At 41.9% G+C, this 15,522-nt stretch overlaps 1 protein-coding gene across 1 annotated transcript in view; it reads right to left on the bottom strand.

Annotated features, from left to right (window-relative positions):
• Positions 1-15,522, bottom strand: part of LOC126273380 (pro-resilin-like) — a 367,374-nt gene that overhangs the window by 323,535 nt on the left and 28,317 nt on the right. The gene's annotated exons all lie outside the window — the stretch shown is intronic.

Here is a 15,522-nt window from a genome sequence, read left to right as displayed (position 1 = left end):
TGTAAAACGAAGCAAGATACGAAATTGAAATCGAGTATTTGACAGAAATTTGACTGTATTTTTGGCGGTTAGAAGAAAATCAAAGATAAAGTGTCCGCTTTACCGTGTGGAACAATGTATTCTCACAGCGGCCCTGAATGTGAAAGAGATGGGCAAAAACGGAATCATAAAGGAATCCAGAGATGTTTTCTCAACACAAGTCAGTATAACTTGTTACACGTACTATATACCAAGGACACTTCCACATTCGAACACCAAACAGTAATAAATTTTTCTCTCTGTAATAGGTGACCTGTGAAAATGGGCAAAGCGCGAAACTAGTCAGCCAGTAAATAAACAGAAGCTTTCGTGTGAAACATTTAACACTGTCTTTTCTGCAGTACTTAGGAACTTCAAGAAGCGACATGTTGAAAACGTTTATACTCTAGTACGACACATTCCAGAGTGCCACTCCAGCGTTTGTCGGCCCATAAAGTGAACATTGCAGCTACCGTCGAAATGATGCTGCTAGTAGTTCAAAGGACGCTATAAATTAGATAAAAATGTGACAAAGATGCACAAGGATTTTATCTGATAACCTCCGAAGAAAAGCGATGTCTTTCTCACGATACGATATTGAGTATCGTTGATAACTTTGCTTCTTTATGTAACCTATTATTCACACCTACTATTGAAAAAAACCTGTACTGCTATTGCTCTTACTTTGGTATGACTTTCCAGCCGTTCATGCCAGCTTGTGCTTGATAATGGCCATTTGACCGAAATTAGTAGCAAAGCGCACTGTTCAAAATAAAGGACAGCTGAAGATTCAACATGAAATTTAAAAAGATATCGCGTAAATTTAGGAAATCGGTATTCAAATGATTCAAATGGCTCTGAGCACTATGGGACTTAACTTCTGAGGTCATGAGTCCCCTAGAACTCGGAACTACTTAAATCCAACTAACCTAAGGACATCACACATGCCCGAGGCAGGATTCGAACCTGCGACCGTTGCGGTGGCGCGGTTCCAGGCTGAAGCGCCTAGAGCCGCTCGGCCACTCCGGCCAGCGAAAACGGTATTCGAAGACGTATGACAATTTTGCTGATTCCGTCCAATATGTCGTGGAAGTATCATGAGACTGAGATACATTAAGTCCCATAAGAATGTATACTAACAGTAATTTTTTTCTTGCTCCATAAGCAAATGGAATAGGACAGAAAATCATTATTATTGGCGCGAAGTGACTCAAGACCGTCAATCAGGTGACAGGGGGGCGGAAAGTTCGGTGACGGACGGCAGGATCTGAAGGCGAAGCGACATTCTGATCTCTGTTCTCTACATTGTGCATTCTGCATACTGTATCCCACTTTTTGACGTTGTGTGATCCCTGCCTGCTCGTCGAATGGACATGTTTCGGATGCTTGTCTTGAACGTTTCTAAATAGCCGCATTCATCCTGCCTGTGATGTAATTTGCTTAGTGCATTCGCGTTTAGCCTACTTTGTTGAAGTATACTTATTCTTTAAAACTATACAAAATCAAGGTAATCCTCGCGGTCAGTTTTTCATTAGAATTGCTATACGGAACATAATGCATTTATAGTCATTAGAATTCACCAGACCGCGTGGTAGCCAGTCTCCGATTCTAGTTTAAACATCCGTGGTTTCAAATGACTTACACCATTCTCCGTCTCACATAAAGTCACGATCGGTAACTTTATTAATATTATCTTGAATTTCTCTTCATGTGTCGATGTAAATCTGAGATGTCGGTAACGTTACATCTGATGCAGTGTAATACCCCACGAAGAGTAACTCCTGCTCTACTCCCTCTTTACCATTACACCACTTTTGCATTCGTGAATCTATAACTTGGCATACTTGCTTCTATGTTGCCAACCACGTGCCCCCCACCTACGCTTACGTATACTTAAAGTGGCTTCATGAACACGAGCACCATTCACTTTCATTGCTTTCTGCGCAGGGCAGCGGCATATAATAACACAGTGCTTCTGCTGTTGTCTTCCGTAAGATTTCCAAACCTACGCCACTGCAGCACTAAGAGAGACGCGATTGCAGAAACAGCGGCACCAGAGCTCACTTTCTCCATCACACCAGCTCATAGGTTAATAGTTTTGAAGCTGCAGGGTAAGGAAGGCTATAGTGACCATGGCGGATAAAGTGGCCACTTCGTTTTATTCTCTGGAGACTGTTGCAGCCAAGTGACGAATATTATAAAGCTATTCAAAGAAACCTCTTTGGTTTTGTCAGCGAATTTAGTGGCATGAGCGTGCACCTCTGCAGTTGAAAATTTTGTGATTTCTCTACGTCTAAAATAAGACGAGTTACAAATTCATTTGCCTATCTTAAGAATATGTCTTGCGGGAGTTAATTGCTGCAATGCTGGTAAAACGTCATCTGTTAGCCTTCGGAACCACTTCTTCACGAACTGTCTAATATATATAATGTTTTATTCAGACACATTTAGTTATCGTTGTGGCGTATAGTTATGCATACTGGCCAGTCGGCGGACGGGGTAAAGTCACCAATTGTCCCTGTATTTCGTAATTTATTTACCTTGTTTCAAAACCACGGAGTTGAAAATAAGAGTATTTCATAAAATAAGTATACTGAGGCATTGAGAAGTTGGTGAAAAACGATGTTCTCTTATTACACGTGTGTGTTAAGATGCTATCAAATTATTAAAGAAAGTCACGGGACCATCATGGGATTAGTAATCTATGCAACTGGCATTTGTTGCTGTCAGAAAAGAAAAGAAGGTATTTGTTACACCAGCCAAACTATTTAGTTCTCTTATTACACGTGTGTGTTAAGATGCTATCAAATTATTAAAGAAAGTCACGGGACCATCATGGGATTAGTAATCTATGCAACTGGCATTTGTTGCTGTCAGAAAAGAAAAGAAGGCATTTGTTACACCAGCCGAAACTATTTAGTGCCACAATAAATGCACTGAAAAGACGAGTTCTTTGAAAAAAATTTAAAAAAATAGACTCTATTGAAGACAAGATTCTAGGAAACTTCCGATATGTTGTCAACCTAGAGGAACACGAAAAACCCCTTAATCATGTTTCTGACAAGAGACGGAGATATTATGGCACATCAGTAATTGAATTACTTGGCATTTTACCTTCCTGAGAAAGATATTCAACCACATGCATTCAACAATGAGAAAAAGATGGCACGCAAAGACTGGATGACAAAGTTTAGGGAGAGCTGATACGAGTCTTACTTTTCTTCCTCCTCTCTCTCTCTCTCTCTCTCTTTCTCTCTCTCTCTCTCTCTGTCTGTCTGTCTCATCAGTTGTCATCTGTTCGTCCACCTATCAGGCAAAGTGGTCATATTGCAGACTTTCACTTCAGATCAGTTTACAACTACAAAAGGAGGACTTGGATAATAACGTTATACAGTCACCGAACGTATATAGTTCATGAATATACACGTTCACAATTGTTGAATAACTTCATATAAAGTCGTCATAATGTCTGAACGATTTGCGTTAGGATGTTCAAACTGCACGGCTGGCTGCGGGGTAAGCTGCCAAATAGTATGGTATGTACACTCCTGCAGATTGAAATAAGAACACCGTGAATTCATTGTCCCAGGAAGGGGAAACTTCATTGACACATTCGTGGGGTCAGATACATCACATGATCACACTGACAGAACCACAGGCACATAGACACAGGCAACAGAGCATGCACAATGTCGGCACTACTACAGTGTATATCCACCTTTCGCAGCAATTCAGGCTGCTATTCTCCCATGGAGACGATCGTGGAGATGCTGGATGTAGTCCTGTGGAACGGCTTGCCATGCCATTTCCACCTGGCGCCTCAGTTGGGCCAGCATTCGACCTGGACGTGCAGACCGCGTGAGACGACGCTTCATCCAGTCCCAAACATGCTCAATGGGGGACAGATCCGGAGATCTTCCTGGCCAGGGTAGTTGACTTACACCTCCTAGAGCACGTTGGGTGGCACGGGATACATGCGGACGTGCATTGTCCTGTTGGAACAGCAAGTTCCCTTGCCGTTCTAGGAATGGTAGAACTATGGGTTCGATGACGGTTTGGATGTACCGTGCACTATTCAGTGTCCCCTCGACGATCACCAGAGGTGTACGGCCAGTGTAGGAGATCGCTCCCCACACCATGATGCCGGGTGTTGGCCCTGTGTGCCTCGGTCGTATGCAGTCCTGATTGTGGCGCTCATCTGCACGGCGCCAAACACGCATACGACCATCATTGGCACCAAGGCAGAAGCGACTCTCATCGCTGAAGACGACACGTCTCCACTCGTCCCTCCATTCACGCCTGTCGCGACACCACTGGAGTCGGGCTGCACGATGTTGGAGCGTGAGCGGAAGACGGCCTAATGGTGTGCGGGACCGTAGCCCGGCTTCATGGAGACGGTTCTGAATGGTCCTCGCCGATACCCCAGGAGGAACAGTGTCCCTAATTTGCTGGGAAGCGGCGGTGTGGTCCCCTACGGCACTGCGTAGGATTCTACGGTCTTGGCGTGCATCCGTGCGTCGCTGCGGTCCTGTCCCAGGTCGACGGGCACGTGCCCTTCCGCCGACCACTGGCGACAACATCGATGTACTGTGGAGACCTCATGCCCCACATGTTGAGCAATTCGGCGGTACGTCCACCAGGCCTCCCGCATGCCCACTATACGCCCTCGCTCAAAGTCCGTCAACTGCACATACGGTTCACGTCCACGCTGTCGCGGCATGCTACCAGTGTTAAAGACTGCGATGGAGCTCCGTATGCCACGGCAAACTGGCTGACACTGACGGCGGCGGTGCACAAATGCTGCGCAGCTAGCGCCATTCGACGGCCAACACCGCGGTTCCTGGTGTGTCCACTGTGCCGTGCGTGTGATCATTGCTTGTACAGCCCTCTCGCAGTGTCCGGAGCAAGTATGGTGGGTCTGACACACCGGTGTCAATGTGTTCTTTTTTCCATTTCCAGGAGTGTATGTTTTGGTTCAGCGACGATGGCCACTTTCATTTGGATGGATTCGCCCAATAAGCAAAATTGGCGCACTTGGGGGACTAAGAATCCACATTTCGGGGTCGAGAAGTCTCTTCACCCTCAACAGTTGACTGTGTTGTGTGCAATGTACAGTCACAGAATAATCGGTACGATATTCCTTGTTGGCACGGTGACTACAGAACGGTACGTGAAGGTTTTGGAAGATGATCTCATCCCCATTATTCAAAATGACCCTGATTTCGACAAGATGTGGTTCACGCAAGACGGAGCTAAGCCCCATCGAAGACAGAGAGTTTTTAATGTCCAGGAGGAGTACCTTGGGAACAGCACTCTTGCTTTGGGGTACCTAGGGGCCACTGGCGAGGCATATTCTCCGGATCTAAACACATGCGACTGCTTTTTGTGGGGCTATGTTAAAGACAAGATGTACAGCAATAATCGCAAAACAAATGCTGAGGTGAAAACAGCCTTTCAGGATGTAATCGACAGCATCGGTGTTTTAACGCTTCAGCGGATCATGCAGAATTTCGCTGTTCGTCTGCGTCACATCATGATGACAGGCATATCGAACAGCTTCTAACCTAAATCAAAATATCTGTAATAACGTTTACATGTTGAATAAAGTGTCTCCACGCCGTAGTTTGTAAATAATTTATGTCTTTTCATATATTTCAATAATTGTCACCTTGTATATTTCACTTTATTATCTATGACATGATGTTAGAGAAAACCATTTTCCATAGTGTTCCACTTTCACCCATCTATCACCAATAGATCAGTAATGTGAGGCACGTTTATCTTGCAAAAGACGAGTCTTAGCGGCACAGATTAATACACGATGAGAGTTCATGGGTCCGTTATGGTACTTAGCATTCAGTTCCAAATTATTCTTACTCACTTCTGATTAAACAATGTCCCACTAGCGATGGCTCCACCATCTCCAAAGTACCTACTTTTCTTTCCGTTACCATGTCTTATCAAGCGTATTACTCAGCACAGAATGTCCCAGGAAGAAAGATTAATGTTATGGGTTTGACACAAACGATTATCCGAAGCAAAACAGTCTAGTAAACATTTGCTCTAAAATGAATGCCGTAAGAGGTTGAGTACTTCTTCATCTTCGACAATGTGAAACATATCTCTTCTCCGCAAGGTTTTTGCTTCCTATATTTGGGGAGGAGGTAGTGTGGACCACAGTATGGACCAAAACAAGAAGATTGTCTAGTAAAATGGCTCTGAGCACTATGGGACTTAACTTCTAAGGTCATCCGTCCCCTAGACGTAGAACTATTTAAACCCAACTAACCTAAGGACATCAGTTCCCTACCCTAACGACATCACACACATCCATGCCCGAGGCAGGATTCGAACCTGTGACTGTACCGATTGCGCGGTTCCAGACTGGAGCGCCTAGAATCGCTCGGCCACCCTGGCCGCTGGTTGTCTAGTAAACAAGGGCTCAAAAATGCATTCTCTGAGCACATGTACAGTAGAAAAGACGTGTTTCACAGTAGCGAAGATGAGTAAATAATTGCTCACAGCTCTTAAGCTATGCACTTCACGCCCGTATTTACTGGATATATATATATATATATATATATATATATATATATATATATATATATATATATATATATATATATATATATATATATGGAAAGCAAAAAGCTTGTATTGGCAGAGGTTTGTTTCACAATACCGAAGAAGACCTCATAGCTGTGAACGCAGAGCTTCACAGCAACCGTGCTCGGCAAGTAGATGTAGATGTAGACGGAGAGCACAGGTTTGCGAAGAGCGAAGAGTGTATCCCCTTCATCACGAGAGGCAGGGATCCACGTTGAGACTTGTGTAAACAAGTATTTTGGTCCTGAGTCCAAATGCTTGGAGAAACCCACAACATCTACTTTCCCTGTCACATTGGAGATCAGTTACATAAAACTGCAGACCACTGAGTATTGGGTACTGGAAGCTCTTTCATTTTCCTGTTCAGTTGCTCCACAGATCCTGATTTATTTCCTATCATGACTGGTGCTTCGTCTGTAGACTCATAAACTAATAAATGCCTTGAAAAACCTGCATTTTCAACATTTTCTTCAGTGTAGCTAAGAATGCCACATGAGCTATATGCCTATGGTATCCACACTTCCTTAGATTGCCAAAGAAAATGCTATCAACTCTTTACAAAAATTATGCAGACTGTCTCTGAACGTTAACTGGCATAACCTTGTGGGAGGCACAACTGTTATGTTTGACAACGGCAACACTCTAAACTGTTCTACGTGAAGTGGACGTACATGTTCAGTTGCAGCTACCAAGCATCCATTTATTAAAACACAATCTGTGAAAGGGCGCAAGGACTTTCTTAGAAGTAGTACAGTTTTATATTTCATCCGAACGGCACATTTCCTCTTCTTCCTACTTTTCTGAGAGCTTCCTTTTAAGTTTTAAAATCTGTCAGATCCGTCATATTTTCGGTGACTACAATCTTCGAGGCAGTAAGAAACGTGATGCCTTTGTAAACTGAAATTCTGGAAGTATTTGAAGTCTTACGCCATGTTATATGTTTTGAAAACCAATATCTGTGTGTAATAATGAGATATGATTCATCATACTGTGGATTGAAATGCGAAGCCATTGTCGTTGTTGTACAATATCGACTCACCACTGCGGCTGTTAGGTGGTACCGATGTCAACACTGACGCTAACGTATTTCAAAGTTCGCGGTTCTCGTTTATTACGTGGTGCGTGCGCATTTCCAACACTCCCCGCCACGCCGCAAATGTTCTGCTTCCGAGTGCTCACAGTCAGAATCAGCAAGATGTTATGCCCTGTCTCAAAGTACGAATTTTAGAGCCTAAATTTACCATACTTTCTACTTATTATGATTCTCCCTGTCTTATCCCTGCATATTGACCATTCGGGTAAAATTCAGGACGCAACGGGATTCGTAGTTATTCATGAATATCCAGGTTTAAATTGGCAAGGACTGTTAGGTTTTCACCGTTCGCATGAAAATAATTTGATAATTGAGGTTTCATTGTTTGTATGGGCTTCTACTAACGCATAGTAGAATGACGGAGTCAGTCGTATCACTTAATCGCCGCTAGTTGTCTAGAAAATTCGGAACTGAGAGCGCCTGTCCTACAGGTGACATTGTCTTGCCGATTCGTTCGACAACGCCCTAGCGCTACAACTCACGTGCCATTATGTGAGGCGTGGGCAGTTGCTGTTTAATTACTCGTAGAACGGCCGAACGTAATAAAGTCGCAGATGTTGACGTAATATGAGTTTCGAAGTTTTCTGTTGAATGGTAGGTCAACAGCGAGCTGTTAATCGGCACAGCGGAGGGTGCGCGTAATTGTACACTAAACTATTTATTAAATCCCTATCGCCATTCTGTCAGTAGCGTCCGCCCGCGGGCCATATTATAACTTTAACATGTATTAAGGCTGAGAATTAGCAAGCAGTATGCTGCTTGATATTTTGTTTTGATATACAAGCTTATTTCTGCTTTATTTTATTCATCACTGCATCTGCAAACAAACACGTTTATTTATGTTTTACGTAATATATAACTTATAAACGTTTCTTAAACTGAATTGTTGTACCCACGTTCTGACGTTGTAGATGGACATACGTCAACTTAAAGTAAACCATTATTTATATCCGTAGTTGTTGGATGCAATATTTTTTTCAGTAAAGTTATAAAGTTGTTCGATGTTGAACGTATATTATAAAACGATTTTTTATTATTTTGATAGCCGTAGAAGTTCAGGTTCGACAGCTAGTTGTTTATTCAGGGATATTTATTATATGGTGCGTCGTGTCACTATGGAAATGCTATCGATGTGTTTGTAATCTCTGGTGTTTTCGTTATTCGTTATCCCTATATAAAATTTCAATTCAATTTTTTTTTTAACTGTCTGTGCTTGAAATCAGTTTGTTCGTTTAGTTTATCGTAAGGATAATCCGTAGTGTGCATGTATAATTCATATTCTTCCAAAATATTTATGATTGAATCTTTAGAGATTTTGTGCCGAATTTTAGTGCGTTTTCAATGTTTATCATTTTTGAGGTGTTTACGTTAAATTTTCATTTCAGATTTGAATTTCTGTGAAAACTCCTATAGACCTGAAATTATAATAGTAACTATAAGGAAATAAAAGAAAACGATCAAGTCAGGAGTAAAATTACTTTTATTAGATACATATCTAATCAGTTTTAACGAAAAATTTGTCTGTGGAATACAATCTCTTGTTCACAAGAAGCAATTTTGCTATATATATTACGAGTAATACTTCCTTGTTCTGAACTTTGAGGTGTGTGGGTCTTTGTTGGGGATTCAGTTTTACATTGTTCATTATTTCACATTGAAGAATTACAAGTAAATATTAATAACTTCTGTTGATAGTTGTATCATAGTAGAGATAAAAGTGATTATTGAATAGCATAATAATAAAGTAAAAAATAACATGATAATAGAATAAAATGATAGTAAAGTAGCTGAGGAGTAATGATAGCTATTTCTGACATATATTTCGTACTTTCACTATGTCAGGGCATATAATTTTTGTTGTGGAATTTGAGGATAGTTTACATACATTGCGTTTGACAGTGGCACCATTTGCATCTGTTTTTTTACATTGACCCTTTTTTCAGATTTGTGTGTGTGTGTGTGTGTGTGTGTGTGTGTGTGTGTGTGTGTGTGTGTGTGTGTGTGTGTGTGCACGCGCGTGCGCTTGCGTTCTCTCACTTGTGTGTGTTGTTTGAATGTGAATATGGTTTCTCTGTGGTATGTGTTTGGTGTAATTAGTCGTTCGGCTTTCGCTCCAGGTACGGGGCTGTGGGATTTCTCGGATTAGGGGTTCGATGGTGGGGGCAATTCTGTGCTGGTGTGGGCAAGTGTACGCGTGGGTTGATCATATTTGAACTTCGCTCGTCTGGTTGATCTTGTTCTTGTCGTTGGGATATCTTCCATGTCTGGTCGCTTCATGAGTATGTGCTGTGAATATCTTGCCCTGAGTTTGGTGATTCGGGATTGGACAGGGTCCACTCCAGTGACGTTGTGTACTTTTTCACTGGGTGTAGGTCTTGGTAGTCTGCAGATGCTGCGTATTTCTTGCAAATGAGTAAAGTCGTTTCGCAATTGGCCTGTGTATGCCTCCGAGTGGGCCTGCAGCGTATTCTATGACAGGTCTAATGCACGTCTTGTAAGTATGGCTTGCTGCTTGATGGTCCAAAATGTCTCTGAGCACTGTGGGACTTAACATTTGAGATCATCAGTCCCCTAGAACCTAGAACTACTTAAACATGACCTAAGGACATCACACAAATCCATGCCTGAAGCAGGATTCGAACCTGCGACCGTAGCAGTCTCTCGGTTCCGGACAGAAGCGCCTAGAACCACTCGGTCACAGTGGCCGGCCTTTGATCGTCGCATTCTTGAAATCGTCCTTGAAGTTGTCTGATTTGGTTTTGTTTCTTTCGTGTTTTATTTAAAAAGTACGTAGGGTGGGTCTTCCAGTTGAAGTGTTTGTCTAGGTACACATAAGGTACCTGGCAGTATCACCAAGTCTCGGTGGTGTGTCCCAGAGCGTCAGTCGTATGTCGTCTGCGTTTTGGTAACTCGTTTTCGTCAGCTGTCTGTATTGGAATAGGGTAGTACGAGTTTTTGATGGATTAGGTCGGATTCTCCGTCTTACCATCCAGTCTTGTAGTCGTTGTAAGTATGCTTCTGTCTTCCGTTGGGCAGTCGTCCTGAGTCCTGTGCATCAATAAGCGGTGTCGTCGGATTGTAGTCCTGCTGTTTCTGAGGGAGTCGTTACCGTTGCATGTCTACCGTAGCAGGGACAAAATGCCCCATTGTGGCACACTTGCCTGAGGCGTGACTTCTCGAGAGGGTACATCCTCTACGTGTACCTTGCACTTTCTGACTGTAATATATGTTCTTATTATGCGCACTGTCTTGGTCGGGAAGCCCAATAGGATTAGTTTTTATAGGAGCCCTGAGTGCCAGATCCTGCCGAACGCACTCGACGTCTATAAAAACAGGGAGTGTGCAGTAAACCCTGTTGAATACTTTTGTTATTCCTTCCGTTGGTTTGAGAAGTGGGTCGTTAGTGAAGTGGTTTTGTCTAAAGCGTTATTGTGTCAGTGGGAGGATTCCGTTTTGTACTGTGCGAGTTTTTAGGCGGTCTGTCAGTATCCGTTCATATGTTTTACCTATGACTAATAGGGGGATCGTTCTGTAGGAGCGTGGGTCGGTCTTGGGTTTCTCAGACTTTAAGATCATGACGTTTTTATTGGTTTACAAGCTGTTTGGCAGTCTTTCATTAGTCAGGCGGTGCTAGGAGGTGGGATGGTGCTTTCTGCAGGTGGATTCGTTTAATTTGGTTCTCTCCAGGGGCGGAATTTCGTCCTGAGTGTACCGCGTCTATCATTTCTGTGTCCTTTATTTCTTTGCTTAGCGCAGTTTCGTCCTCTGTCTCTATTCTTCGGGTGTTTAGGGTTAGGGAGGGCTGATATTCTGTCTGGTGCCTGAGGTCCTCGTTGAATCTGTCGTCTTGGGGGAAGGAGTAAACTTCATCCAGTACCTACCTGAATGATTCCGCTTGTTCCGCCTTGTCGGCCGTCGGTTCGTTGTTCATCACTAGAGTGGGGTATGTAGCTTTTCGTTGTCCTAGTCAGGATTTCGAAGCGCTTCCACAACTTGCCCCATTCCCTACACTTCAGCTGTCGACATGTGTCGTCCAATTGTGTTTGGCGGTGTTCGGAAATGATTCTACTAATTCTTGCATCTAGTCAGTTCCACTACCTTTTTAGTCCTGGGATGTTGTCACGCCTAATTTGTTTGCAAAGGCGTTTCTTTTGTCGTATTAAGTCGACCGCTGCTTGGGGGATGGCTGGTTTCCAGTTTACGATTATTGTCTTAAATTATGACGGACTATTTCTAACGAATTTCAGTACTGAATGTGTACACTGCGAAGGAGCATTTAAAATGTCTAACCCCCTGAAATGGCACCCAAGGTGATTGTGATGAACACCACATATTAATCTCACATTTCATTTTTTGGGCATCTATACCTCCCTTCACGGTGGTGAATTATGGCAGAACATTGTACCATAACGCATTGATGAGTAGAAATAGCCGAAATACGTTAAGATATTGTTGTCTCATATTCATAACTAGGAATTACAGGAAGAGAAAACTTCGCTGAAGTTACTTGTTTGAGGAGTTTAAAAATTGCATTGTTCTAGTACAGATTTTATGATTGTGTACATCCAAACGCTTACAATCCCAACCCATTTACTGCCTGCTGTTCATAGTTACAGTAATCACTATTTGTATTCTGTTTGTTGTATATAACTGAATGTAGCTTTCTTTTAAAATTTAAGGTAGAATCATCTTTAAGAATCACATAACAATTCCTCACATACATCAGGTGGTCGTGATTTGTGTAAGTCTTTTTCAACGCCAGCTGTGAGTGCAGCACAGATATGACACTGTTCTGCGCACTGCGGCAATCCACTGACAGCCATGTTAGCTTTAAACCGAACATGGCGCCGCAAAACCTCTAGTGTAACTTTAAAAATCTAATCGTAATATGTCTGGTGCAGGCAGAGAAAATTATCAACCATTATCGGTTTAAATGTTTGCAGATAACCTAGACCGAATTGTGAGAACACGAGGAGCCTTGGCAATTCTGTTTGTGTGTAAGGGTGTATTTAAAATAAACTGGGGTGGCAGTGAGAATTTATATCGAGGGGCAGGCATGCAAGGGTAATCCGTGCAGTTGAGTGAACCGCCGTACAAAGGTCGCTAACAGTGGCTAGCGCAACTGCGTAGTAAGCAGGAGACCCAGGCTCGATTCTCGGCCTTGGTACAAATTTCCACTCGCTGCTTCATTCTGTATACATAAAAACAATATCTGGAGAAAAGTAGTGCAGCTATATAATTACAGAATCTCAGATGACAAGTTAGAACTAAGGAAAGAATGGAAAGCTGAAACATGGGAGTAATATGTAGTCGAGCTATACTTGATCAGTGAAATTGAAGGCAGCGTTTTAGAAAGGCAAGATGAAGTAAAATAAGATGCGATGAGAGGTAGGATACTGCGAGAAGAATTTGACAGATCGCTTTGAAGCCCAAGTGGAAGCAAGGTCCTTCAAGTAGACAGAACTCCCTCAGAACCATTGAAGTCCGTGGGAGAGCAAGCCATGGCAAAACTATTACATATAATGTGCCAAATATAGGAAGAAATGTAACGAGAAGATGTAAAAATTCATCAAATGAAGGAGGCGAAAATGAATACAGACATGTGAAAAATTAGATAGTTGGTAAATGTAAAATGGGTAAGCACGGATAGACTTTAAGGAAAGTATAACAATTCCTTATTCAAAACAAGGAGGTGCTGACAAGTGTGAAGACCACCGAACTATCAGTTTAATAATTCATAGTTGAAAATTAGTAAAACGAGTTATTTATAGAAGAATCCGAAAACTTGTAGACGCTGACCTCAGGGACTAATCCTTCGACTTATCTTGGAAAAAAGGTCGAAGATAGGCAAACCTACGTTAGAAGCAATAAAGATTCAGAGAAAGCGTTTGACAGTGTTGAGTAAAATACACTCATTGTAATACTGAAACTATCAGGGATAAAACACATGGAAGGAAAAGTCGTTTACACCTTGTACAAAACCCCTAACTTCTGCTATAAGAGTCGAAAAACATGAAAGGAAAGCGATGGTTGCTATGAGAATAATACCAGGTTGTAGCCTATCACCAATCTTATTCAGTCAGCACATTGAGTAAGCAGTAAAGGAAACCAGGGAGAAATTTAGAAATTAAGGTTCACGGGGAAGAAATAAAAACTTATAAATTTGCCGACGACACTGTAATACTGTCAGAGACGGAAACAGACTTTCAAGTGTAGATGAACGGAATGATGACAGTCTTGAAAAGTGATGATAACATTAATATTAACAAATGTAAAACAATATTAATGGAATCGAGTCGAATTAAATCATGCAATTACGAGAAAATTAGATTAGGAAACATGTTCAAACGTGTGGATTCCTAAGGGACCAAAATGCTGAGGTCATCGGTTCCTAGACTTACATACTACTTAAACTAACCTCTGCTAAGAACAACACACACATCCATCCCTGAGGGAGGACTCGAACCTCCGTCGGGGGGGGGGGGGGGGCGCACAGCCCGTGACATGGCGTCTCAAACAGCGTGGCCACTCCGCGTGACGAATTAGATAGGGAACAAGCAGGTGAGCAGTAAAATAGCTGATGACAGCTTAATTAGAGAGGTTATAAAATTTAGACTAGCAATGATAAGAAGAGAATATAAGCTTTTGAAATATGGTGCTACAAAATAATGCTGAAAATTAGAAGGATAGATTGAATAACTAATGAGGAGGTGCTGAATCGAACAAAAAGCTTTGTCACAATATGAGTAAGAAAAAGAATTGATTGATAACATACATCCTGAGGCATCAAGGAAAGTCAGTTTGGTAACAGAGGAAGGGTGGGCAGTAAAAATTCTTGACAAAGATTTAGGCACGGACACAGTAAGCTGTTCCAATGGATGTAGGTTTCAGTAGTTATTTGGAGACGAAGAGGCTTGCACTTGATAAACGTGGAGAGGTTCATCAAACCAGTCCTCGGACTGAAGACCGTAATAGAAACTACACTGCTTTTGTAGTATCCAAACAAAGAATGGATGACCAAGTAATCCCCTAAATGCAGAAGAAGTGGTGAATCAGACATATCCAGTATTGTCACAAAATGTTTTGTATTACGTATTTTACTGACACAATCACTAGACAAGCTAAAAAATTCCGACCAATCATTTGTCAAGTTCAGAACATTGTACAGGACAGTGATTCGCATACTCCAAGGATGACTTTTCATTGGTCGATGTCGGTAGTAAGTTATGAAATTATAAAGTAACTGGGTCTGTTGAATAAATACCATAATTATTTCCTAATTGTTAGTCTGTTGCATACGTTGTTGTTGTTGTAGACTTCAGTCTAAACACTGGTTTCATGCAGCTCTGCGCGCTACTCTGTCCTGTGCAAGCTGCGTCGTCTCCGAAAAACTATTGCAGCCTCATCCATTTTAATCTGCTTGCTGTATTCGTGTCTTGCTCTCTTCTCTACATCTTTTAACTCCCACACTGCCCTTGAATACGAAACTGATTAGTCGTTGATGTCTCAGTATGAGATCTATTATTCGGTCCCATCTTTTATTCAATGCCAGAAACTTCCCAGTTCTGCTCAGTACTTCATTATTAGTTACGCGCTCTACCCATCCGGTAATCCTCAGCATTTTTCTATATTACCACAGGATACCTGAAGGAGAATGTGTAAAAAATATTGTGTTGAAGCTGTTCATTATTTAAAAGATATCAAAAGGAATATCTTTTGAAAATATGAATTCATTATGAGAGTATAGATAGAAATTTTCACTGCATCAAATAAAAATTGAATAGCTAAATTTTGTTACTTCTGGA

This window comes from Schistocerca gregaria, chromosome 5, assembly GCF_023897955.1.
Source record: "Schistocerca gregaria isolate iqSchGreg1 chromosome 5, iqSchGreg1.2, whole genome shotgun sequence".
Taxonomy (NCBI): Eukaryota; Metazoa; Arthropoda; class Insecta; order Orthoptera; family Acrididae; genus Schistocerca; species Schistocerca gregaria.
The sequence above is the reverse complement of the archived record's forward strand: the minus strand, read 5'-3'. Positions and strand labels throughout refer to the sequence as shown.